Source organism: Lissotriton vulgaris, chromosome 6 (assembly GCF_964263255.1).
Source record: "Lissotriton vulgaris chromosome 6, aLisVul1.2, whole genome shotgun sequence".
Taxonomy (NCBI): Eukaryota; Metazoa; Chordata; class Amphibia; order Caudata; family Salamandridae; genus Lissotriton; species Lissotriton vulgaris.
The window spans coordinates 1,306,261,925-1,306,285,512 of record NC_141694.1 but is presented as its reverse complement, the minus strand read 5'-3'; the positions used below and the strand labels follow the sequence as shown (position 1 = coordinate 1,306,285,512).

At 48.4% G+C, this 23,588-nt stretch overlaps 1 protein-coding gene across 1 annotated transcript in view; it reads right to left on the bottom strand.

The window, feature by feature from the left end:
* AHI1 (Abelson helper integration site 1) overlaps positions 1 to 23,588 on the bottom strand; it is a 665,760-nt gene that overhangs the window by 588,137 nt on the left and 54,035 nt on the right. The window lies entirely within an intron of this gene.

Below are 23,588 nucleotides of genomic sequence, written 5' to 3'. Positions count from 1 at the left end.
ATGGGTCGTGAAAACCCAAGCAATAAATGAAATATCTTTAAATTCCATATTTGTCTCGTCACATTTGCTGCACTTTAAAGGCTGAGGTCAAGTGGACAGGAGTTTACAAACTCCTCTCATTTTGCAGTCGGAGAAAGAAAAATAAAGTTAATTGTGTGACAGTCTTGCTGGGGTAATGAAGTGTGAACAGAAAGGCTGTAGGATGTCATTTTTTGTAACAGACACCAAAACGTATATAACTATAAATGAATGGTACACATTCATCAGTTAGGAATCCTAGCAAAAATAAAGTACTTTTGGGGGATTTCTGAAGCGTGATGGAAAGAAAGATTTTAATAGGATCAGAACAAATCAAGACGCTTTACTTGGTGATGCACAAATAAGATATTGACTGAAACCCTACTTCAACACATTATCATTCGTGAAACAATTCAGTTTTAGGTAAATCTGTATGTCTGTGCAAATTTAGTGACAATTTCAATGGGAGATGTGCTGTATGTAAATGACAATGTGCTACCACAGAATGCTTTTGTTACATTAAAAAAAATCTCCTGTGTCATTACCGTTAAAGCTAGGTGGGTCGCAAACGCTTAACGTACAAAAAATTGAGATGCTGTTCTAAAAGGTTCGAGAAGCACGGCCTCACAGCCCTTCTGCCTCAAGCCCGCCTTCCTTCTGCTCATGGGTTGTTAAAAGCCCTCATTGTCACTGGCAGAGGGCTTTTAACATCTAGTATAGTCCTCAGCAGTGGGCTTAAAGTCTTTATAAGAACATTAGAATGGGAGCTCCACTGAAGACAATTTTGTGGCTAGGGGACAACAGTGGCTGGTCAGACCTTCTGCTGTTACATTCCAATAACTCTTAGTGTTTCTACCTGTTCAGTTTAGAGCAGGCTTTTCAAACGAGTAACTCTTGAGCTACTGATAAACACCCCCCCCCCCCCGGAAACCTGGTAGTAGCTTTTCTGTGTGCATGCCAGCATCCCGAATTAGAACCTTTTGCTTGCCAACATTTATATCTGCATATGAAAACGTAAACATAGGTGTGGTCGAGGAGAAAAAAATGGTGTATTTTTAGAACTCATACACTTAAATTTGGAGAAAGATGGTTGAATTTACAAAATATATTTATAGCTAATATATGAGTGCTAAGACATAATTCGCTGGGTAAGCCTATTATTAGTGTTATTATTATCTTGATGGCAAGGGCATTGAATGTTTGGCCTCTTTTAATGTTTATCCAACATTGTACATTGTAAAACAACTACTACACCGTACTTTCAAAATACGGGGTACATTTTGGATCCTTCAAGAGCAAAAGACCACTAGTAACACAAGTAAGCCATTTTATGTAGGTTTAGGAAGATCATGTTTCAATCTCGATCTAAATTAACCCACAAATTTGCAAAGAACTAAGACAATTAAAAAACTGTAAAAAGAAATCATCTCTTAATACCCTTAACAAGCTTACAGCCCACATCCAGTTTTCTGAGTGCGATAGATATTTATATCTATCTCATTCAGTTCTCCTTCCCAAAGGGGCAGCGGAAAGAAGGTGGCGGCACAGCAATGAAACACAAACGGTGAATTATTCCTTTTTTACTTCCACAAAAGTACAGGTTATGGCTGACAAGTTTCAGCATCAAACAGTTAATTACATGCTTTCTTGTTTCAGGTCTCCCTCCCCGCAGTACCCTCCCTATAGCCTTTCCTCCAATCTGGCCACTCCGACCTTCTGTTGCAAAGTACAGAATCAGTGCTGCCAGAAGGTGGGCATATTGTGGTTCCTGCTCCAGAGGAATCAGACTGTGACATAATAATGAGCCTTTACTGTACTATTCCTCCTGGGCAGTACTTGCAATATGTCTTCGTTAGAGGATTAGTGCCAAATTTTATCAGCCATGCAAAAAGACATGTTGGCAACAAGGCAGGAAACAACAGCCTTGGCTAATCAGGTGGCTCATCTGCAGACTCAATTAACCGAAGGACAACCACAAACTACACCACTATTAGCTCCTCCATCCGCAAGTAGTTCTCCCACTCCAGCGGTAATGGTTACGATACCAACTCCGGTCCCTTTAGCTGCACCAGAGCGTTTTTTCAGGAGATCCGTCCAAGGTTCAGACAATTCTCACGCAGATACAATTGCATTTTATGGTATGCCCCACTGTGTTTCCAGATGCTCAATCTCGAATTGCATTTTTGATTTCATACCTTAGTGGAGATGCTGCTCTGTGGGCCGATCCTTTGGTAAATGTGGACAGTAGATTGTTATAGAATAGGCGGCAATTCAAAGAGAAATTTGAGAAAATGTTTGATCGGCGCAGCATCACGTGCTCTTTGGATTGTAAGCTATTAGAACTCAAACAAGGCAACAAAGACTTAGTTCATTTCTTCACACAATTTAATAGGTTGATATCTGAAACGCATTGGCCCGAAAAGAACAGGACGCATTATATTATCAAGGACTAAAAGAAGAGCTCAAAGATCTGTAAGGCAAATTGATCCTCAACCAGAAACATGTGAAGACCTCTTAGCTCTTACACTGCGATTAGAGCACAGACTCACAGACCGAAAAAGTGACAGAAAGAAGTGGGAACTCCGCACTTTTACTCGTTCAAAGGAGGAAATCTATGTCCATACTAGTGGACACTAGTGAACCAATGGAAATTGGTGGCATTTGTGGACCGCTTACACCAGAAGAAAAAGATCAACAAAGAAAAAATGGTCAATGTCTGTATTGTGGCAAAAAAGGACATTTCGTGTGAGAATGCCCAACTCGACCTAAGACTCTAACCTCAAAGTCACTACCCAGTTCTTCTTTACAGGGAAACTAAAGAGTTCAAGAGGTAATCTGGAGAATCTTTTGAACAAACAGCAAGTGGCTCCTGACCAGTCCATTGCTAACACGCTACAGATTTCAAACCATATTTAACTCTTCATGCTACAATTGTTGTGGATGATATGTCTCTTGATGCAGTAGTCCTGAACCGGAAATTTCATTGCTGATAAACATTATACTACTTTAAACATCCCCATCATGGTAAAAAACATGCCAGAAGCTGTATGAGCAGTTAACGGAACAATGTTGACCTCCGGACCAATTACACACCATACAGTGCCAGTTGAGTTACCGTTGCATCAAGAATCAAGAACATTATTAAATTGGACACCATCGATGCTCCATAATTTCGTACTATTTTAGGAAAGCCCTGGCTAAAGGAACATAACCCTAGAAATCATTGGGCTAAAAAAAACATCAATTTTTTGTCCTGCTATAGAGATCCTACTCTAATGCCTCGCAACGCAGCCGTTTTCTTATTATGGCGGATTTTGTTTTGTTTCCATTATTGTAGTTTGTTTTCTTTTTTACATATATTGTATGATGTGCCACATGATACTCAATATTATTTCATGTCATGTGCATTTACAATATTGTTCGAGGTTATCATGTGGACAACAAAAATATCAATAAAGTTTGTCCTAAAAAAAACTATCCATTTGAATCAGAATGGTGTACCCAAGTCTGTTTGACGAAAGCCCATGTACACTCTAGCAAAACACAGGGCATAATAACACACCTACTTTCACCACTAACAACTCAAATAATCACAACTGCTGCAGAACAAGACACTATGCTACCAGAACAATTCAAATCATTTAGTGATGTCTTTGATTCTACTTTGGCAGAGACTCTACCTCCACACAGTTTACGACTGTCAAATAGATTTCATACCTGGAGCAAAAATCCCATGCAGTCGAATCTACGCATCTATGCACGTAACAGGAAAACCAACACTTGTGAACTTAGATTATATTTTAAAAATTGGCTCATTCAGCAATCCAAGACACCTGCGGCCTCACCGCTGTTTTTTTATACCAAAAAGTACTGCTGAATTACAAGTGTGTATCGATTACCAAGCTCTCACTGTCAAGCTCTCTTAGCTCACGTTTAAAAGGAGCAAACCGGCTGCGTGCCTCCTGGACAACAGACGGCGAAAGCTGCTGCTGCTGTTGATCGCGTGCAGCAGAGTGCTCTCTCCCGTAAGCTGCGGGAGTCACGGGAGCCTCTAGTGCCCTTCAACGCCCTACAAACCGGCAGGGCTTGCTGAGAGCGGCGGCGGTAGCCATGGGTTGCTCTCTGGGGCAGCGGGAGCTGCAAATTCTCTCCTGTGAGCAACCATTGCCTTCCAAGGGGGGCTGGGGGGGGGGCAGCCGACCGCAGGGAGGTCCCCCCCCCCGGGCTGATTGGGAGGGGCTAGTGGGGGGGGGTCTGCGGACCGCCAGTATTGGGCTCTTTTTGGGCTTCTTTTGGGCTCCCTTGGTTCCTACTGAAGGAGCCCAGTTATATATTCCCCTGACTCCTCCTCCCGGCCACCATTTTAGGCTGAATGACCTGGTGGCCGGGAGCTCATTAGTTTAATTGGAAAAATTTTGTTGGTTTGTTGTTCTCTTAGTCATGTCTGGAGAAGACTACCGCGTTTTGGAGGCTATTCGTCTCCTTAGTGAAGCTGGGCGTTTGGACCTGGTGTTGGGTGATGTGCCTGGGGTGTCGCGTCCTCGGCGGCAGGCCTCGGCACGTGTTGCGGCGGCGGTCGCGGCTTGCGAGTCGCCTAAGAGGTCTCGCCGGGAGGCGGTAAGTGAGAGGGGTCGCCCACGCTCTAGGAGAGTGGCCCCCGAGGTTGGGGCCCATTCTGAGGGAGGAACGGTTTTGGCGCGCGAAGCGAGTTTGGAAGAGGGAAGGGCGTCGGCGCCTCTGGTGACCGAAGGGTTGCCGGTGAGGTCGCTTTCGGTCCCCGCAGCGAGGGGCAAGCGGGGTGGAAAGCGGGGAGGCAGGAAACGTTCCGCTTCTGCCTCCGTTTTTCCTGACGTGGAGCCGTTAGCTGGCGGGCCGGCGGTTGGTGCGCATGCGCACGCCGACATCATCGCGCCTCGTGCTGGCGGTGACGGCGGTTTGCCGGTTACTGGGCATGTTTCCCAGTTTGTTGATTTGACGGGTGTGGGGGGTCAGAGTGTTGTTGAACAGGTGGTGCAAGTGGAGGCGGGAGCGGGGGCCGGGGGTGATCCTGTTTCGACTCCGGCCCGCGTTTCTGGGGATACAGTTCCTGTCCGAGTTGTCTCTGGTGGTGGGGTTCAGTCGGGCCGTTGTTTTCTGGGTCTGCTTTTGTGCATTATAGCCCCCTGTTGTTTTCCCCCCCTGCCTCTACCCGGGGGTAGGTGTTGTCGGTACTCAGTGGTTCGGTGGGGGAAGGGGAGTGGGCGCAGATGGAGAGGAGGGTAGGTCTGCGGGGGCAGGAGCTTGATCGGGGTTCTTTGGGGGTACAGCAGGAAGTTTCTGGGTCGGTTGGAGGGTTTTCTTCTCTACAAGAGGATGGTGGTAGGCAGGTGGGTGTCAGGTCTTGGGAAGGTCTGGATGTTTTTCCTTCTTGGGCTGAGGGGATTCGGGATGCGGGCGGGGCTCCCACTACTAAGGGGACTGATATGTTGAGTGGTTTTGGGGGTACTGTGAGTTTTCCGGGTTTGCCTGTTGGGGATAGATCCGTCAGGAGGTTGGAACAGCTTCGGCCTGCTACTCAACAGGGGGGTCACGTTGGATTGGTTTCGGGTCCGGCGTCTAAGATTGTTCAAGAAATGTTGGACTGGAGTAGCGGGGGCGAGGATGTGCAGCCGCCCCTTCAGCGGGGGCTGCCTGTTCAGTCTGATATGGCCGTTTCGCGAGACTCTGGCAGTTTGCAGTTGCAGGATTCTAATCTTTGTGTGGCTACTGGGGTTGATAGGTTTGGTCGTTTTGGTACTAGAGGTCCCGGCACATCAGTTCAGCCTTTCTCTTCACAGGTTGGCGAGCGTTGTGGAACGGCAGACTTGGTAGGGTGGAGCGCGGCCCAGTTACACCGAGGAGAAGGGAGGGTGGAGCCTGGCGCGGCATACCCCGTACCGGCGAGGGACCCCGGCGTGGTCAACTTAAGCAGGTCGGGCGCGACCTCGTTGGCCCCAACGTCTTCGTTTCAAAATCTCGGCGCGGTCAGCAAAAGCAGGTCAGGCGCGTCCTCGCTGGCCTCAACTTCTCTTTCCACAGGTTTCGGCGGGGTCGGCAGAAGCAGACCCGGCGCGTCCTCGCTGGCCCCAGTGTCAGGATCTCTGGATATCGGCGGGGTTGGCAGAAGCAGGACTGGCGCGTCCTCGCTGGCCCCAAATGTTTCATCTCATCAAAAAAGGGATTTATCGTTGGTTAATGTGTATAAAACTGGTCAACGTTCGGGGGAGTACAGACGGGTTCAGTCGGCTCCCCCGCCTCAGGTGTCGGTACGGGCGGGTAAGGCCCAAGTTGGTTTCAAAAGCCCGTTGAAGGTGTTGGCCCCTCCGAGGTTGGAGGAATCCTTGGTTTTAGATTATGATGATGAGAGCCCTGAGGAGGGCGAGATATGTGCTGGGGGTACAAGGGGGGGGCTTTTTCACGCTTCTGATGATGTTTTGCAGACACCGGTGGTGGTACATTCGGAAACTACAGTATCAAGACCTCCTCGAGAGAGCGGCCCCGCGGCGAGGGTTCCTCGGACGGGTGAAATGTGGAACAGTTGGCATGGAGAGTGAGGCAGGCCCAGCCTCCGTTGTTGAATCCAGGTGAGCTTACTGGGCCGCGAGCAAAACCAATGATGGTGTCTGTGGGTACGGGGGGGGGAACCTCCTTCTGAGAGTGTGGACCTAAAGCTTCACAAAGGTCGTTACGTTAAAGATCAGGGAGTGGGTACCACTGACGGGGGGCGGGTTCTAAGGTGGATTCTGGCACTGTTACTGAGCCCATGGAGGTAGGTAAAGACCCCCCACACAGTAAGGAACTTAAAATAAGGAAATTGCCTTACATGGGTGTCACAAAACCTTTGGGCGCCCATTTAATGCTATCTACTAAGGAGAGGATTTGGAAAGGGGAATATGTGGAACTGTTAAAGCTCTTACATAGGGAGGTTCGATCCAAGGAAGGGTCTAAGGAGGAGGAGTACGAGTTGGCTAAGCGCCCCAAAGTGCCTTTGACCATAGAAAACTGGACTGCGGCATTTCTTATATATGCCAGCGTGTACTGTGAGAAATTCCCGGAGCGCTGTGTGGCGCTGTTTAAATATATGGATGTGATCAGAAAGGCACAGATTACGGGTAGCGGGTATGCCTGGTCCCAGTATGACGAAGAATTTCGAGCCCGGATGGCTTGGGATCCTGAGGCAAAATGGGGGGAGCTGGATAATGATTTGTGGCAACACACGATGGGGGCTTCTGCTGGTGGGAAGACGATTTTTACGGCCAGTGGATATCCCTTACCTTCTCGGCCCTTTCAGGGGAAGCCCACCCGGGGAGGGGTGGGTCCAACAGCATCAGCCCTCCCTGCAGATGGGACATGTTGGGATTTTAACAGAGGTTATTGCCCCAGGGAGTATTGTAAGTTTAAGCATGTGTGCTCCCAATGTGGTAGAACACACCCTCTTGCATGGTGTTGGGGGCCCGTGTTTCCGGGGGCAGGCAATGGTCACAACAGTCAGGGAATTCCCCGGGTCCTGCCCAGCAACCTCAGCCTAACAGGGGGGGGGAGAACAATTCTGGGGCTGGGCCCAAAGGCTCGTACGCCAGTTAATCACTTTCACTTGGCAGTGGCCTTAAGGGGTTATGAGGATGCCGAGACCGTTAAGTTACTGTTGGATGGTTTTCAAAAAGGTTTTCGTCTTGGTTACAATGGGCCGTGGGTGCGGCGGTGGTCAAAAAATCTGTTGTCGGCCAATGAACACCCCACTGTGGTACAGGACAAATTGGACAAAGAGGTGTGTGAAGGAAGGATGACGGGACCCTTTGATGATTGGCCCTTGGATAACCTTATCGTGTCTCCCATTGGTGTGGTCCCTAAGAAAGAGCCTGGGCAGTTTCGATTGATTCAACATTTGTCATGGCCGGAGGGCTCGTCGGTTAATGATTTCATTGACGGCGAAGCTGCCTCAGTATCTTATTCTTCAGTGGATGTGGCTATGGCCTTGGTTGTATCTGCCGGCACTGGTGCGGCAATGGCTAAGTGTGATATAAAATCTGCATTTCGTTTGTTGCCAGTACACCCTGAGGATTGGGAGCTGTTGGGTATTCAATTTCATGGGAAGTGGTATGTTGATAAGGCCTTACCAATGGGCTGTTCCATGTCCTGTTCATTATTTGAGACTTTCAGCACCTTTCTCCAGTGGTTTTTCACCAATACTTCAGGACACCAGCTTGTGACCCACTACCTGGATGATTTCTTTTTTGTGGGTGCTCCCAATTCCTCGGCTTGCCAGAATGCTTTGAGAACCTTCCAGACTCTAATGGATTTTGTGGGGGTGCCGTTGGCACCGGAAAAGACAATGGGCCCCTGCGCGACCATGTCTTTTTTAGGTATCGAGATTGATTCTAATGTCATGGAGGCACGTTTACCAGAGGATAAAAAAGCAAAGATGATAGACCTGTTACATGCTATGTTGCGTAAGACGAAGGTAACAGTCAAGGAAGTCCAAGTGCTATTAGGCCATCTTAACTTTGCTTGTAGGGTGGTCAGGGCAGGGAGAACCTTTTGCAGGCGCCTGGGTAGGGCGCTATCTGGTCAGTTTTTACCTCACCATCACGTCCGTCTGTCAGCGGGTGTTAAGGAGGACTTGAGGTTGTGGGTTTCATTTTTACACTCATTCAATGGCATTCCTCTGTACAGAGAAGAAGATTGGGTTTGGGACGTTCAAATCTTTTCAGATGCAGCAGGCAGTGATGGTTTCGGTCTCTACTGGCAGGGCAGATGGTGTGCTGAACAGTGGCCTGCTGCATGGAAGAATGGAGGCAGGAGTATTGCTTTCCTTGAGTTATTCCCCGTAGTGGTTGCTTTGACTTTGTGGGGCCATGAGTTTGCTCACAAAAAAGTGCTGTTTCGAATTGATAATAAAGCTGTGGTGGACATTATCAATCGGCAGTCGGCCAGGGATGCTCAAATTCTGAAGCTCTTGAGGGTCTTTGTGTTGGGGTGCTTGAAGTATGACATCAGTTTTAAGGCCTTGCACATTCCTGGGGTGGACAATGACATTGCGGATGCTTTGTCTCGTTCACAGTGGGAGAGATTCCATGGGCTAGCCTCGGAGGCGGACAGGATGCCGACCCCCATGCCAGAACGTCTGTGGACTGTAGGCGAGACAGGGTTTTGCAGTTGGTGGTAGGTTCTCTGGCTGTTTCTACTAGGGCGACGTATGAGTTAGCCTTGGAGTTCTGGACTTTTTGGTTCCGTCCAGAGGTGTCAGGGATAACACCCGAAGACCCCGGAGTTCCACCTGTCTCGGTGCACAAATAAACAGAAACACGGGCTTCTCGATGGTGGCGTCAAAGACCAAAGATTTATTACTGCAGGGACACAGAAGTCACAGAAACTACACATGGGCAGTATCTAGGAGCCTGTTCGCTTTCTACAAAGAGGGTTGCTCCTTATATACTAAATATTAGGCTTCGGGCAAATTCTTTACATGTTAGTACATTCCCAAACCTTTGTGTCCTAAACAATAAATATTTGGCGTTGCACAGGAATCGTCGACAATATCTGATGTCAAAACATTACGAACGAGGGGTTCCCACTTTTCCATCATAATCTCATGTCAACTTTCCATTCAAGACCCGGACCGCCTCATCGTAAATTTCGTTACCTCCCCCTAATAAAGGCCCAGAAGGAAAGGAGCAGAGCCAGGTGCAGAAGATAGAAAAGCAGGATAAGGGATGTTTGTGGGTTGTAAATGGGCAAGACTACTAGCTTCGGCCGCCTAATCATGATCAGGCCAACGAACACGAGAACCAGTATAGCAGGACTAGCCTTAGGCAGAGGAGGCAGCCTTTGTCGAGTCATGCAGCCACAGCGTGTTCTGGTCTAAGGTGCACGTGTTACTGGAAAGGTGAATCACCGGCTAAGCCAACGTGTCCTTAATCGAAATTGAGTAATCAGGGGTTATTGCGTATGTGAGGGCAAGAAACACAAAATGGCTACCATGATCTAAGATGGATGCCATGGGTAGATCGGAAATGTGCTTGTAACAGGAGTACTCTTGCTTGTAGCATAGCGAAAACACCAGGATATGCTAAATGGATCATTTGCGGTTCGCTGATACCAATATTATGTATTTCCGACAATATTGAAAACACGGGTCCAAATTGTCACGGAAACTCAGCCTGGAAGGAGTTTCTGGAATCCTGGGCCGTTTGGCGTGTTCCGGGTTGGAGACGATGTGAAGACGTTGTCCAGTTTATTCTGCTCTTGATGGACAGGGCTTTGACACGCGTGACCATTGCTGGGAAATTGGCTGGCATTGCATTCATGGGCAAGTTACTGTGGGGTTATTCTCCTTCAGCGGGGGAGGTGGGTCGGCGTATGTTGGAGGGTTGGTCTAGGGAGAGGGGTCGGGAACAGATGGTTCGCCAACCTTTGTCTTGGCAGACATTAGCACGAGTTTTACAGGTTTTGCCCTCAGTTTGTGTGGACGAGTTTGAGGCGTGTCTTTTTTCCACCCTCATGGTTTGGATGTTTGTTGGTGCTTTCAGAGTTTCTGAGTTGTTGGGCTCTAAACTTGGTTTTGGGGTGGGGTGGGGGGGATGTTCGTTTTCTCGACTCAGGACTGCACATTTGGTTGGCTCGGGCAAAAACGGACCAACAGAGCAGGGGGAGGGGCGTTTGGCTGAAGGCACCTTCTCCCTCTGAGACGTGTCCTCTTAGGTGGGCCAGGAACTTGAGAGAACGCTCGGGGGCCGCCATTGAGGGCCCCGTTTTTCAGCATCAGGATGGTTCCAGGGTGACTGAGTACCAGCTGCGCATGGTGTTACGTAAAGCGCTGCGTTTCTTGGGCCTGGATGAACGTCAGTACGGTACCCATTCTTTCAGGATTGGGGCGGCAACTGAGGCCCACAATAGGGGTTGGTCGCAGCAGGACATTATGTCTTTAGGCCGTTGGTCCTCCAACTGTTTTAGGCGCTATGTGCGGAATGTTCATGCTCCGGCGCCTGCGGATGCTAATCTTTCTTGAATTTGATGCTGCTTTTCTTTTCCAGGTTCGGTGGCTGGCCCCCGTGCATCGGTCATGACGATTTGGATTGTGGGACATTCCTTCGTTAGACGTGCGGAAGCACAAGCTATAAAGAGTTATTTTGGTCCCACACTTGGTTTTAATTCTCGTTTGTTTAATGTTGTATGGAGGGGAAAAGGGGGTATGATTTGGAGGGAGCTCATTCCGGCCTTGAATTCCTGGTTGGTGGGGGGTATTTGTCCAGACGTTTTGCTCTTGCATCTGGGGGAAAATGATCTCTGTGGGGTGAAGGGGGTGGTTCTCTTGAGAGCCATGAAGAAGGATCTTTCTCTCATTCGTCAACAGTGGTCGGGTTGCCATGTGTTATGGACAGAATTGGTCCCTAGGAGGACTTGGAGGGGTGCGCTGAAGCCTAGGGCAATTGATAAGGCGCGCAGGAAGTTGAACTTGGAGGTTTCCCGTTTTTGTAGAGATCTGGGTTTTGGGCGGGTGTCCCATAAGGACATCCGTTATGACACTGTGGAGTTTTTCCGTGGTGATGGTGTTCATCTGTCTCGTATCGGGATGGATTTATACTTATTGGAATTGCGGGAGGTGCTTTCACGGTGTTTGAAGATTCAGAACTTCCTGGGTTGAGGCCTTTTGGTTCTCTGTTGGTCATTTTGGGGGGCAGAAAGAGAGGAGGGTATTCCTTCCCCCCCTCTTTTCTGGGTGGCGGAAATTGGGGATTCTTTGTCAGACGGTTCATGAAGGTTGTTGGGTTTTTGGTAAATTGGGTGATGGATGGAAAAGTTTAAATAGTTGTTTCGTGGGGTGGTTTAACGGTTTGGGTAACGTAAGTTGTTGGTGGGCAATTTTTGGAATGTAACGTTATGTTTTGGGTTGGGATGACGTTTAAATGATTATGCTGGTTTTTGTATTGTTTGAATTGTAATGATGTTGTACTGGGTGGGGGCGGGGTTTGTGACGTATTAGGGGCGGGCCTGACGTTTGGGGTTGTAAGGAAATATTTTAATTAGTGAGGTCTAGTTTTGTGAGGCGTTTTGCCAGGGTTGTATTATTGTGAATATGCACCTGTTTCAATAAAAGCGGCCTTTTACACACTCTCAATTTTGTCTGGTGTCGGCTCACCCCCCCTCACCCCTCCCTCCCAAGGGGGGCTTGGGGGGGGGCAGCCGACCGCAGGGAGGTCCCCCCCCCCGGGCTGATTGGGAGGGGCTAGTGGGGGGGGGGTCTGCGGACCGCCAGTATTGGGCTCTTTTTGGGCTTCTTTTGGGCTCCCTTGGTTCCTACTGAAGAAGCCCAGTTATATATTCCCCTGACTCCTCCTCCCGGCCACCATTTTAGGCTGAATGACCTGGTGGCCGGGAGCTCATTAGTTTAATTGGAAAAATTTTCCCTCCCTCCCTCCCCAGTATTTCCTTGATCTCTTTTCATTTTCCTCGGGTTCTTTTATTTATTTATTTCTTTTTCGGGTCGTTTTTCCGGAACAGGTGGATATGGGGTTTTGTCATTTGTTACTTGTCGCTTGGAACAGGTGCCGTGCGGAAATTGGGGATTCTTTGTCAGACGGTTCATGAAGGTTGTTGGGTTTTTGGTAAATTGGGTAATGGATGGAAAAGTTTAAATAGTTGTTTCGTGGGGTGGTTTAACGGTTTGGGTAACGTAAGTTGTTGGTGGGCAATTTTTGGAATGTAACGTTATGTTTTGGGTTGGGATGACGTTTAAATGATTATGCTGGTTTTTGTATTGTTTGAATTGTAATGATGTTGTACTTGGTGGGGGCGGGGTTTGTGACGTATTAGGGGCGGGCCTGACATTTGGGGTTGTAAGGAAATATTTTAATTAGTGAGGTCTAGTTTCGTGAGGCGTTTTGCCAGGGTTGTATTATTGTGAATATGCACCTGTTTCAATAAAAGCGGCCTTTTACACACTCTCAATTTTGTCTGGTGTCGGCTCACCCCCCCTCACCCCTCCCTCCCAACGGTGGCAGGAACGCGACAGGAACCTCAGGGTACTGCTGAGCGCGGCGGCGGGAGCCGCGAGATGTTCTCCGGTGCCATCCAGTGCAGTGTTGTGTCCAGTCCAGGTTTTCGTTGTGCCTGAGCGTGCAGCAGCAAACGCAGTAACGGGCAGTGGCAGCAGCAACGGTGGCCGCAGGAGCTTCCCGGTTTTTCCGGTGTGAGCCATCCTTCACCAAAAACCGCAAACAGATGCAAAACTGCAATTGCGGCCGGAACGCCTCGGGCCTCTGGGAATTTCGTGCAGGAGCAGGCGGAGTTGGTAGCAGTGGCTGGAGCGTCTCCCATGCAGCAGCCGAAGGATCTCTCAGGTCTCCCGGTTGGGTGAGGTGAGCCACAACTCCGCTGCAATAGTGTTGCAATCTGAAAAAAAAGCTCCAAGAGGTCCTGAAGGTTTTTAAAGTCTTCTTGCTCCTTGTTCTCCCGGGATTCTACTTGCCATTTGCCACTTCAGCCATTCCCCCTTCCATCTACTGTCTAGCAACAAGTGTAGGCAGAGGGAGGGCGCAAAGCCGCAAAAGCCGCCAAAAAGAAACTACGGAGCGCAAGACAGCACAGAACAGGCTCCTTTTCCTGATTACCTCTGCACCGGTGTACCGGTGCACATCGGTTTTGAATCATTTTGACTCATGTGCAGTCCATCTGTGCGAGAGAGTCCAGAGAATCTTAAGGATCCGGACCAGTAATTCCGGCACGCTCTTGAGGCAAGAGCAGCTTTGGAGCACGGCCCAGGTACGGGCCACAGACCTCTGACTGTTCTTCTGGATCATCAAAGCGGTGCAGTGCAGTGCATACGGGATTCACAGGATTGGTTCCTTCTCGTTACCGGATTCTACCTGCCCCAGATCTACGGAGCGCGTTTGGTAGCCTTGGTCGGATTGAAGGCAGCCCCTATTCTATCTTGCCTGGCGAGCCTGTGTTTGCCACCTGTCAGGAGCTGGGGCTGTAGGGTATTTGGGGCAGCTGCTCTTAGTTTGTCTAACCTGCTCGCTTGAGCCAGTCACCCTACAGAAGTGGGATGGAGGTTCCGGAAGCGGTCAGCAGCATCTGAAACTGACCTACTTGGCGTGCCCCTTCCTGTGCCCATCTGTGCTTATCTGGTGCTCTCATTTTTGGGTCTTTACTGCCACTCGTATGGTAAGAAGCTCTGACTGTAAGCCCCACAATCCAAAAAATCTTGTTACACCTGAAGTTTCTGGGCCCTCTCTTTTTGTTTTGTTACCTCTGTCCAGCTGCTGCCTCCATCTTCAGCAGATTGATTGGAGAGAGGAGGTCACCGCTGGGTGCTATCTTCTAGCAAGCAATCAGAGTGGAGGCGAGAGCCTTTTGTCATCTAAGTACACCGGTGCGAGATGTCCGCAAAAAAATTACGCTCAGGCTGTGTACTTTCCTCGTCTCTAAGGCACACAAGTAGATTGAGGAGATCGTATAGTGGGTCCAGACATTTACAGCATCTCTGTTATAAAGCTCAACCCTGCCATTACTGGTTACTTCTGCAAAACTCCCCGGCCTGCTCCTATGGAGGCAATACTGGGTCAAGAAGTCTTGCTCCTTAAGCCCATGCTAATAACAACACCTCATTTGTCCTTGGGGGAAGCACAGACGATTCCCTGTGGCCTCACGGGGGGTCGTACAAGGCACTGAGAAGGAGCCACGACCTAGATGACTCAGTCAAACTTAGGACTGGAGGACGACTTAAGTGGGCAGCTATTGGATCCCTCCCCCCCCCCTCAAGTACAAATATGAGCCCCGGTTCAGGCGTTCGCCACTCAACTCAACAGAGCCAGCAGAGTAAACAGCACATCTTTTTAAACCAATCAAACTTTGAACACCTTACTGCTGGTTCATTTACTGCATTTGTCATTGACTTTTATGCAAAACTGGACCCGGAACATCTCGTTACCCAGCAGAGTCATCCAAACATTACTGTGAATAGGGAAAAATAGTCAGTCAGTCAAATTGGCTTTATTTCGATATAAGAAATATCTTAAAAAGCAGTACATACACATTACAACAAGAATAAAAAGATAAAAGCCTAGCCATAAAATACAATCATGCAGAATACAATACAGATGGCGGCAATAAATTACCTAAGATGGTCTGACAAAATGACCTAAATTAAACAATATGCATAAGCCTTTTTGACCTAATCAGCCATGCCCAGCTTAAGAACTTCGCTATACCACAAACAGGGGCCGTGTATCGGACTTCAAAATTCGCAACGCCGCGCTGTAATGTCTGGTACCCAGCTCTTTGCACAAGGGTTTTAACCACCTGTTGCGAGGAGCTTTATAGGCAGGGCATTCAAACAAAAGGTGGGGCACCGACTCAGTCCTAAAAGGTCAAAAAGGGCAGGAAGATACAGTTTGTGCCGGAATCTTCCAGCGTGCAGTCAGTTCTCCCACAGGGAGCACACCTACTCTAAATTTAAAATATAAGGCCCTGTCTCTAGGTATTAAAATAATGTCAAGTGTCAAGATATTCCCGGAGGGCTACATCCTTCACTATTAAAAATTCTCTGGCGGATTTGCATGAATTGGGATCAATGTTTCTCCTCCTTGTTACCCAATTCCAATACACTCTTTTCAGAACTGACTTGGGAGGGGCGGACCTGGAGTGCCAAGCCTCTCCAAGACGCAACTCACCTAACAAATGCTTTACGTCCATTAGCCACCTTATTTTTGACCAACCAGACGTAGATAGTACCTCCTTCAACCCCTCTGCATAGCTGTCGAGTTCAGGGACCTTCCATATGGGGGCCCAGAGAAGACAGGGTCTCAGGCTAGCCTGGTCTTGTCCAGAAGCAGTGGAAGAGTGGGGGGACTATTGGGGAGGCACATCAAATCCTTCAAAAATTTATTTTCTGAACAAGATAGCTGGTCTACATTCTGGGTTCCCCAAAGCTCTGCCCCGTATAGCACCACATTAACGCCTCTTGCCATATAAATATCTAACACCGGGGCAAATGGTTTGAAGGTAGATGACCTCTGTTCCTTAAGAAGAGCCCCCACCACCCTTTTGTGACTTAGTAACATTTTTTGGAGGTGGCTGTTCCACCTCATGGTGTCAGAGAGGCGGATACCTAAATATTCAAATTCCTTGACTCTTTCCAGGGTTACCATATTCAATACTGGTGGCCGCCCAAGTTTTTTAGGAGGGTTCAAGACCAAATATTTTGTTTTTTCAGTATTGATCTTTAGGCCCCTAGTCTCACAAAAAGATTGAAAGCTGTCGAGGAGGCTCTGGAGACCAACCGGGGATTTAGAAATCAAAAGGGTATCGTCTGCAAATAATAGAGTGGGTATTCTCCTCCCTGCCAGGGATGGTGCGTCAGCAGGATTTTTTAAAAGATGCTCCACCACTCCGTTCACATATAATAAGAACAGAGTGGGGGCAAGAACGCACCCCTCGCGGACTCCTCTATTTACTGTTATTCGAGCGGTCTTTTGGCCCTGGTTGCCCCACCGCACCTGCGCAAAATTCTCAGCATGGAGCTTCATTATTAGTGACAGTAGATACGGAGGCATTCCCAAATCAAACAATACCTTCCATAGGCGCCCCCGGGGCACTAGGTCAAAGGCAGTCCGCAAATCGATGAACGCAAGATACAGACTGCCTTTGCCCAGTACAACCACCTTCCAATATAACATCAGCAGTCGAAACGACTGCTCAATGGTCCCGGTGCCTAACCTAAAGCCTGCTTGGAAGTCAGACAGGATCCTATTTTCTTCCTCCCACTGGAGCACCCTCCCAAGGACTACCTTTCCTGCAACTTTCTGTGACGAATCAATTAAGCTTATGGGCCGGTAGTTTGCTGGGTCGTCCCGTCCCCCTTTTTTAAAGATTGGGACGACCTCAGCACCCATCCAGGATTCTGGGAGAGTGGCACCATAGTAAGTTGCATTGAGCAATGAGGCAATAAAAATCCCACATTCCAACAGGTTGAGGCGAAGCAGATCCCCCAGTAAACCATCCGGTCCTGCAGCTTTATTGGGTACAAGAGATTTGATGGCATTCTCCACTTCATTAACAGTAAATACTAAACCCTCCCTCAGCCCTGGGGTGCCCAATGGTGGTAGTGCAAAGGGGCCCAAACCATCTTCTTAAGTGGTAGTATAAAGGTGAGAGAAGGGCTCAAACCATGACACCTCAGAAATGTTGCAAGTAATGAGCGAGTCAGTGGGCCTATTCCTGGATCTCACTAAATCCCAAAAGCCCCTAGAATCCCTCCCTACACTTGCCGCTTTCAGGTCACACCAAAACTTATTCTCCCACCCCTTCTTAGCTTCACTAATAGCAGCACTATACCTCTTCCTGGCAACACTAATCAACCCAATTTCCTTTGTTTTGACTGAGTTAATTAATTCCCTTTTTGCCCTCCGGCAAGTGTTAGAATACCATCCTGGATTACCCTTGGGACGGCCCCGTTCGCCTACTTTGCCACCTCGACTGCCTATAAAAAAGGGATCGCCCAAAGTTTTGGTAGTATGGCAAAAAAGAGAAGATACCTCCTGGGTGTTCATACTAATGGACTTCAGCCTGACTAAAGTTTTGGACATAATTGACCCTATTTCTAAAACCTTCCCCTCATCGATGACAACCTTATCCCATTTCAGGCGTCTCCCACAGTTCGAGGGACAGACTTCGCCTGTCAACCTCGAAACATGAGGCGCCTGAAGAACTTTATCCGCTTTCCATAAGGGGGTCAGGGACAGAGTGAGTGGGTTGTGGTCACTGTCCGTAGATTGTAGAACTGCCATGTCTAACAGGTAGGCCCAAAGCTTAAAGTCCAGCAAGATGTAGTCGATTCTGGACGAATTGCCAACCCTGTTGAACGTGTGAGCACCACAGGGGTCCGAAGCTGTTCTCCCATTTGTCACCCTTAACCCATACTCCAATGTGAGGGCATTTAATTGTACCGCCCGTTGGGACCACCTCTTAATTGGTGCTACAGTTAAAGGTGGAATACCTCTCCTGGTGTCCTCATCTAAGGTACCCAGAATGTCATCTGCTGCCATGGGCTCATAAGAGCAATTAAGGTCACCGGCAAGCAAAATGTAGGCATTGGGGCTACATGTTCTAAGTTCATCCTCGAGGGCCACTAGAGTCGGTGATGCCAAGCCCCTGTTGGGGCCTCTAACATAAATGTTAAAGATCTCCACGGACCGCCCTCTAAGGGGCCCTCTCACTGAAAGCCTCTGTAGGTCAGGAGACTTGGTTTCTATGTGCCTAATCTGACAGCCCAGTGAGATGCTAACCCAAGTAAGCAGGCTGCCAGATGGACGAACCCTTCCTGAGGATGAGGCAATAGCAGGCACAGAGTAGGTCGTATACCCGACCTTATGGCGTGGCTCCAAACACCAAGTCTCCTGGAAGATGCATATCCCAAAAGACTCAATGAAGGTATTCCACTCTGGTAATTCTAGGTTTCGGGAAATGCCCGCTATATTCCAACTGACAATCTTCAGATCGTTATCGATTGTCACTTGCTCAGCTAGAGGTCGTTGTGTGATCAGACTGGACTCAGAACCAGACTCCTTTGTTACACCCTCCGCCACTACCAGTGCGCTAGAGGCAATCAAGCTTAAACCACCAAGTATAGCCGTGTGTAGTAGACCAGAGGAGAGAGCAGTAGGGGATTCATGAGGGCAGAAGAAACCCGTGTCCTCATGACTGCTCGTACCACAGCTCATGGGTGCTACAGCGACAGCAGGTAGATTTCTGGTTAGTTTATGGCCATCGCGTCAATAGCCCCACCATGGCCAATGAGAGCTAGGGCCTGTGTTCTGGCACATCAAGCTAAAGGGAGCTGAATCATGGAGGGGTTACCTACTTCCCCTTCCCTCCCCATACAGAGGACCACTAAGCCATGGGGTTGCTGGGCGCGGGTTGAAGTAACTAAGGTCGCGAGTGCTAATACCAGAGGTACCCCCATTAGATTTGTGAATGCAAATAAATCTAGCTACCCTGGGGTCTTTAAAGTTAACTAGAATGCAATCTCCCCTTAAATCTTTAGGCCTAGTGCCTACCCAGCTGACCCTTCTCACATGAATAACCCGGCCATCAATGAAGCTAGGTAAAGGTCTATTTTCCCTGAGCCAGAATAGTGTTTTATTTTTAAGTTCAATATATGACTCCTGTTTGCCTGGTTTAAGCGGAGGAACCACAGTGAGAACATCTACGAAAGGCTGGCAATCAGGAGGTAGATTAGCGTGGCAGGAAGTAGTTGCTCCATTCTAGCTTTCTTGCTGGACTTTTGGGGCTGGGATCGAGTTGCCAGACCCAATCACTTTGTCTCTTTTACTGTTATCAGAGATTTTATTCTTAGCTAAACACCCAGCACCAGAATGTGCGGTCTCTTTAGCCTTCTTAACAGCTTTGTTGTTTTTCCTAGAGACTTCAGAATGCACTAAAACATCTGCGGCAGTCGTACCTGTGTTTGACAGATCCCCAGAGGAGGCCGCCGAGTGCACAATGGTTGCATTTGCCTCAGTAACCCCCTGCACTATCCCTACTGGGTTGGGCGGAGAGTTAACATCCGGAGCTGTCACCCTGGGGGCTGGGTTCCCTACCAACCCATCCTCCCTAATTTTAGAATGCAGTTTAATTAAAGATTTCAAGGAGAAAAAGTAGTCCAGTGAAACCTGCTCAAATCTGTCCAGCCTCTCAGACAACCCTTTTACTCTCTCCAATACTGGGAGGATCAGAGATCTCATTAATTGCTCGATCTGAGCAATCAGTGGGGTTTCAGGTAGGGGGCCTTCAGTGGGAGCAGTTTGCAGATCTACATTCGACTGCTCACACGAGGCATCAGGAGTCACTCCTCCCAGAAGTCCATGAGGTTGTTTAACTCCGGCCCCCGTACCCTTCATAGTCCCACCCCCCATGCTGCAATTCTTCCTCAACTTTTTATAAGGTTTGGAACAACTACCCTTGCGGGGACTGACAATACATTTCCTTTTAATAGGAACAACTCCATCTACTACCAGTGATGCTAACACAGGCTGGGAAATGAGAGCCTCATGGCTAGGGGGGGTGGGGGGGGGGGGGGGGGGGAGGCAAAGCGACTAAAAGAGCAGGGGGCTCAACAAGCCCTGGGACTGGCATGGTGGTCCCGGCCCCACCCTGAGCTATAGAAGATAACCTATCCAAGCTAGCCTTAATGGCATTTGCCCGTAGGATGTCAGTGCCAGTAGAAACATTGAACAAGGGATCAGCAGCATGTACAGGGGAGAGAACCAGAGCCAGAGGCCCCAAGGAGGAACGTTTGTGGGCAAGAGATTCACGAGAGAGGCGACGCTCCGTCAAGGCAATCTCTTTCTCAACGATCGAGAATGCGCGGCTGATAAACTGGTCCATAGTTCCACTCACACATCCCCCCCCCCCTCAAGCTCTTACCAGAGCGTGTTGACATCGACATAAGGAAAGAAACCTACAAATAAATGTAAATATATACTAACTCAACCAGTAGAGCTATACAAAGTAAAAAGAGGCAGAAGTCCACAAACCCGAAGACACCGGGGTAAAGTTCTTAGGGGAATGGGCCAGCCCAGCCCCTCTCGGCCCAGGATGGCCACAGACGGCCTGCCCTTAGCCCGGGCTTAGCCCGGCGGGCTCCCGCGCAGCGGCCGACTGTGGCCATGAAATAGTGCGTATGACGTGCTGTGGGGGTGGTGGGCAGGGAGCGCAGACCAGGTGTGCAGGGTCAAGCAGGGACTCCTGGGAGAGTGAGTCCCTGTAGCACTTCTCTACCTGCCTGCCTGGTGTTATCGCTGACCTCACGCACACACAGCTCCACCGGTCCCCTCGAAGCGCTAGTCCGGAACAGTTCGGCGAAGCGGCACCCGCGGAGCGGTTGTGGCGAGCAGTTCCAAAATTTCCAAAAGATCTCCTCCTCCTATCAGACACTCCTCACGGGCAAACGAACAGCAAAAGTATCTCCTTAGTAAAACCTAATAGTATGATTGTGGCCACATCTGGTGTCTCTTCGGAACGGGGTAGCGCTGACAAAAGATTAAGCGTTGATTGTGAACTTGGGCATACCAGAGGCCCCCTGGAGGTATCAGTTGGGTATGTTCTGGTTACGGATGAGAAGGCAATTGCATGTAGAAAACTCGATTAACGGGAACACTTTACACTCCCAGAGTTTGATATAGCAGTACAATCAAGGGGCCGGGAAGTTCCTCATGACCAAATCGACTAAGATGGCTATTCCAAGAGTAGATTCAGGGAGAAGAATACCCCAATAGCAAGCTCTTCCCCTAGACAACGCTCTTTGCCTTTCTTATATTGTAGCTCAAGTCATCTGACTGGTACTTCCGTGGAGTCCGATCGTGTTAATTAATTGTGGGTTTCTAACGCGCTAGAATTGACTCCCGAAGGAGTATCTCTGCGCAATAGACCGCTGGGGAACCCGTCCTGGCTTTCCCTGTGAGATGATCCCTACTGGGTATCTCCAAGGTGAAACCAGGCATACCCGGCGTATGTGGGGGGTCATTGTGGAGATGAGGCAAGCTAATGCCCAGAGTTGCAGAGTGTGATCCCTGGTTAGAGTAGGCACCGAGGTGAGAATTATCGAGTCCGCTGCCCTGGTCCACGACCCTGCCGCGTCAGGAATTGAACCCTGGTCCCAGGCCGTCCTCTGCATCTATCTACTCAGTTTAATGAGGAGGCACACGCTGTCAGTTTTGGCGATAGAGTGTCCCTATGGATCCCTCAAACAGGCGTTGTAAAGAAAGATAATGGGGTGCAGAAGGTTTCCTCCTCCATTGTGGATTTTATCTGGCTATTTGACGGTAAATTCTGCACGGTAAATAGAGGATTCATTCTCAAGCTCTTTTCTGAGATAGAGGCATTAAAGTTGGTGGAAAGTAGGGATATCTCACTCGTGAAGATTATCTTGCACAAGAGCTTCTTTTATTCCAGGGTCGTTTTTAGCTCTATGATTGTGGCAAATTTGGTCCTGCAAAACTGTGAACATTTTTTAAAACAAGGGCTGGATTTAATGCCTGTATTAGATTCCAAGTAACATCACTCTTTGACCCCTACACTTCAGTAGCCAAAAGTACAACAGCCATGTAATCCTGTGGTGTTAGATGCTTTGGGCCCTGACTCAGAATTCCCATTGGGTAACAGTCTAAATATCAAGGTATCATTAGATAAAATGGGTCTCTCAATAAACTTGGTTTCAGATGCTGTTGGCACCTATCAGGACATAGACATAGATGACAATTTGGCTCAGTGGAGTTGGGTCGCAAAATCCTTGAATACCAACTGCCTGGTGGTAGAAAGAAGTGGTTCATTGAGGTAGCCGGGGGGTACTTCTGTCCTGGAATATGGCCGTTTAGGGCATAAAGATGAGAAACTTAATTTCATAAAATCCTTGAATCCCTCAATAATATACTTACAGGAAACCAGGGTGTGTAAAGACTTCGACTGCGTTGGCTTTTTTGTCTTTTCTTGTTATGCCAAGGACTCCGAAAGGGGTCACGCTAGCGGGGAGGGGGGTATCGATTTTGCTTAACAATACGACAAAGTGGAATCAGAAAGACTTCCGCCATCCAACAAATCTGTGTATCTTCTTTCTGGTGGCAAATCCATATATCCCTCCAGGGAGAGCATTTGTTAAGTACACTTCTTTCATATATTCATGACATAGCTACCCTGGAAGAATGCCACTTGATTGTTTTGGTGGGAGATCTCAATGCGAAAATTTCGAATTCTGCGTTGGAGATTTATGCCAATCCAGATAAAGAGGAGATTTGGCATATTCCAGACTCTCTCCTACCTCATAAAATAAAAAAGGACAAACAGGGTTTACTTCTGCGTGATAGTATCAGTAGCATGGACATGGTCATTTTTAATGGCAGGGTTCCGCTCAACAAAAATAACAGATTTTACTTTCAACTCCAATCATACACAAAGCATATTGGACTACGTGGCTGTCTCCTACCAAATGTTTGGGGCCTGTGAAAACTTAGTGGTATCTCCGTCAATATGGAGTGACCACAGTGTATTGGGTTTCACAATTGCCTTTAATTTACCCGCATTGAACCTAGGGAACCTGGACCAGGGCTCGTAATTTTTAATAAAGCGTAGGTGTGATGGTGAAGAAAGGTTACGCAGGATGGCAGGGTTCTGATATCTAAAACCTGCTACAGTTCTTCGAGGCACAAATGAAGGAGATACAACATTTAACTACTGACTCAACTGGCCCCCATGTTGCAAACCACGATCTGCCACTGTTGAAAGTATTAAATCAAGAATTCAGGAAATCAATAGTTTAATCAGAAATCATAATTTACAATTCTCCATTGGTAAACAAGAAGAAATCGACCGCCTTAAGCAAGCTAGAAATCGTTACAAATTTAGAGAAAAGAGAAGGGAGACTGATGCCAAATGTATCAGGTTAAAGGAAGCCGCCACCGCCAAAAATTCAAAAAAATACTGCCATCTGATCGCAGAATACTGCGATTCAAGACAGAAAGCTCTGCCTATTCCAATCCCAGAAAGGGAGTGGGTGG